The sequence below is a fragment of the Suncus etruscus genome, chromosome 11 (genome assembly GCF_024139225.1).
Source record: "Suncus etruscus isolate mSunEtr1 chromosome 11, mSunEtr1.pri.cur, whole genome shotgun sequence".
Lineage (NCBI taxonomy): Eukaryota > Metazoa > Chordata > Mammalia > Eulipotyphla > Soricidae > Suncus > Suncus etruscus.
In genome coordinates this window covers 45,055,293-45,059,365 of record NC_064858.1, presented here as the reverse complement: position 1 = coordinate 45,059,365, position 4,073 = coordinate 45,055,293, and positions in this window count along the sequence as shown.

Genomic DNA, 4,073 nt, shown 5'->3' with positions numbered 1-4,073 from the left:
ACATCTGGCTGTGTTCAGGAGTTACTTTGGCTCTTCACTCAGAAATCACTCCTGACATGGGAGACCATATGGGATGCTGGGATTCTAACCACAGTCCATCCTGGATTGGCTGCTTGCAAGGCAAACACCCTACCACGGTGCTATCTCTCTGGCCCCAAGATAGCGCACTATTTTAATGGCTTGTGTACCTTATTTTTGTGACTTTTGGATCACACCCAGCAATGCTCAGGGGATACTCCTGGCTCTGAACTCAGGAATTTCTCTTCGCAGTACTGATGGGACCATATGGGATGCCGGAAATCGAACCTAGAGCAATCATTTGCAAGGCAAGTGCCTTACTCACTATACCATATTCCTCATTCCAGCTCCAGTGTAGCTCAAATATTTTTAATTTTTAAATTTTCTGCCAATACATAGCAACAAAAATTTTTCAACTACAATTTTCCATAAATAAAAAAAATAAAATTGATAGAAACGGGTGGAATATATTCTGTTGTGTACAGTTACCAGGAAAGTTTCATTCTCTAAAATATATGATTAGGGGGACAGAGAGATAGCTCAGTGGTAGGTCACTTGCCTAACAGGCAGCCAACCAAGGACAAACCTGGGTTTAATTCCCAGCATCCGATAACATCCTCGGAGCCTGCCAGGAGTGATTTTTGAGCACAGAGCCAGGAGTAAACACTAAGCAGTGCTGGGTGTGTCCAATATATATATATATAATATATATATAATTATATTTATATATATATTTTGGGGCTGCAGTGGGGTGTAGAAAAGTCTCCTACTAAATAGTGCTTAGTTTTTGTCTACCCCAGCCTCACCCAGGCTAGTGGTTCCACGAGGGATCCCAAAAGCATAGTGCCTGGCTGAGTCTTATAGAGGATAGGACGATCCAGGCCACCTCTAATGCTCCAGGGATCCGTTGGTTCTAGAGATTTACTGGGCTGTAATAGAAGAAGCCTGGTTCCCCATTGCCAGCTGTTGTAAGCAGCTTCAATTTATCTGCATTCAACAATTTTTTCATTCCTGCAGATTTCCGGCTCTTGATCTTTTTCTTTTTGGTAGTATTTTATTGAAATACTTAACTACATTGAAATACTTAACTGACTTAACTGTGAGAGGAAAGGGAAAATATGTTCAAGAAAGAAAATATAGAGACAAGAAAGTGAGATTCACGTTCAAGGAAGCAAGCCTAGAAGTAGGCTGTTTTGTTGTTGTTGTTGTTGTTGTTGTTGTTGTTGTTTTGGTGTAGATATGCCCATCAGTTCAGGGCTTACTCCTGGGTCTGCACTAGAGATCCCTCCTCATAGAGTTTGATAACTTAGTTCCACCACGACAGGCTTCCAACCAAACTCCTTACGCACTGGACTCATCTCTCAAGCTTTTGGTGAATGGAAAATTAAAAATTTCCCAGGACAACAAATTATGCCCCTGACAGAGTAAATAGACAAAGAGAAAAAAAGACAACCTAAAAGGCCCTAAGCAGACAGAAAACTCTGTAAAACCTTCAAATTCTCTGTAACATTCTTGGCATTTTGGAAGGAGCAAAAGACCCAGTTTTCCTAACAACAACAACAACAACAAAAAAACCTTTATTGAGCTGTGATTAATCCCGTATAAAAATTTTTCCTGTCTGGAGTGTTTTCTTTTCTTCTACTTTCCAATAAACTTTTTATATTTTCTAGCTTTTAAATCTGAATATCTTTATTATTCAATATATTTATTAAAAATATTGAATATGCATGGAAAAACACAAATAATCCAGCATAGCTCCTGCATCATAGGCATGAACTTAATCTCTGTGTTATTTATCTACTCCCCATATCTGTCCTTAGAGACTGTACTTGCTCGAAAGGTGGAGCCTGATCCCTGCCACACGCTTTCCACTGTGGCTTTCAACCAAAATCCGTGGCTGACTGTGCTGAGACCAATCCCTCTAAGAAGTGCCTGTGGAAGCCATATCAATGTAGGTGAGCTGGTCACGCCCACAAAGGGTGGAGCCAGGGAAGCATGGCTACTCTACTTTGCTCCCTAGCCAAGCACATCCCCTAGTCAATGATCCCCAGCACAATATGCAAAAAACATCACACTACAAGAATTACAATGGGAAAACAACACAGGTCAATACCATGCAAAGAGAATGAAGACCACTCTGTTGACCTGAAAGGTGCCAACCACTTATTTAGCCTCTCAGAGTTTATAGAAGAAATAAAAAAGATGTTCATAGAACTCAAAGAAAGTATGGATCAAGCTGAATGAACCACAATAAGAATCAAGAGTATATGAAAATAGAAATTAGAAACCTCCAAACTGAATTAACAGAACTGAAAAACTTAGAAGTCTTTGATAAATTCGACTTTAGAATCACTTTAGAGATCCAGGAAGAAAATCCCCATGAAGAATCAATACTAAATACATTGCAGACAACCTCACAGAGCTAAATACTGTGTGCAACCAAATCCTCAATGCCCAAAGAGTACCAACTAAAAGAGATTCAAAAAAAAGCACCCCAAGACACATCTTAGTCAAAATAATGAATCCCACAGATAGGGATAGAATACTGAAAGCAGCAAGATAAAAAATAAAAGCATCCTTAAGATTTACAGCAGATATTTCATAAGAGAGCCTCAAGGCCCAAAGGCAGTGGTGGGATTTTTACTTTTTTTACATGTGACTAACCAGTTGTCCCAACACTACTTATTGAAGATGCTTTCTTGCTTCATTTTTCTTTTCTTGCCACTTTATCAAAGACTTATTGACTGCATATCTGGGAAACATTCTCTGAGTACCACAAGCCAATAGCAAATATTGTACTCAATGGAGATAGTTAAAAGTCTTTCTTTAAATGCAGGTACAATAGAAGGAGACCCCTCTCACCATTTTTATCTAACATAGTACTGGGTGTACTAACATAGCTATTAGGCAAGAAAAAGATATCAAAGGCATTCAGATAGGAAAGAAAAAAATCAAGCTCTATCAAGATCATTTCCATTGATCTGAGGGTCTGTCTTTATTTCAATACCATGCTTTTTAATTACTATTGATTTGTAGTACATTTTAAATTTGGGGAAAGTGATGCCTCACATATTATTCTTCCCAAGGACTGTTTTAAATGTTCTAGGGTGTTTATTGTTACAAATAAATTTCAGAGGTGTTTGAACGACTTCTTTGAAGATAATATGGGTATCCTTAGAGGAATTGCATTAAATCTGTACAATGCTTTGGGGAGTATTGCCATTTTCATGATAATCTTCCCCATCCATGAAAGGGTATATTTCTCCATTTCATTGTGTCCTCTTTTATATCTTGAAGCAGTGTTTTATAATTTTCTTTGTATAGGTCCTGCATTTCTTTATTTAAGTTATCTCCAAAGCATTTGAGTTTCTTGGCACTAATTGTGAATGGGATTTTTTATGTCTATATTTTTATTATTATTATTATTATTATTATTATTATTATTTGTATATAAGAAGGCCATTGATTTTGCATGTTAATCTGGTAGTTTGTCACTTTGTTATATAAATCTATTGTTTCTAGAAAAGTTTTGGTAGAGTCTTTAGGGTTTTAAAATATAGTAGCATGTCATGTGCAAATAGTGAGAGCTTGATTTCTTTCTTTCCTATTTGAATGCCTTTGATATCTTTCTCTTGCCTAACAGCTATGTCAAGTGCATCTAGTACTATGTTTAATAGAAATGGTGAGAAGTGATCTCCTTCTATTGTACATGCATTTAGAGAAAGGCTTTTAGTTTATATCCATTGAGTATAATATTTGCTATTGGCTTGTGGTATATGGACTTGATTATATTGAAGAAAGTTTCTTTCATTCCCATCTTGTTGAGAGTTTTATCATGAATGGGTGTTGGAGCTTATTAAATCTTTCTCTGCATTTATTGATATGATCATATGGTTTATTTTTTGTTATATGGTATATTATGTTGATTAATTTTATATGTTAAATCATCCTTGCATCTCTGGAATAAAACCTACTTGGTCATGGTGTATGACCTTCTTGATGAGGTGTTGGATCCTATTGCCAGGATTTTATTGAGTATCTTTGCATGTGTGTTC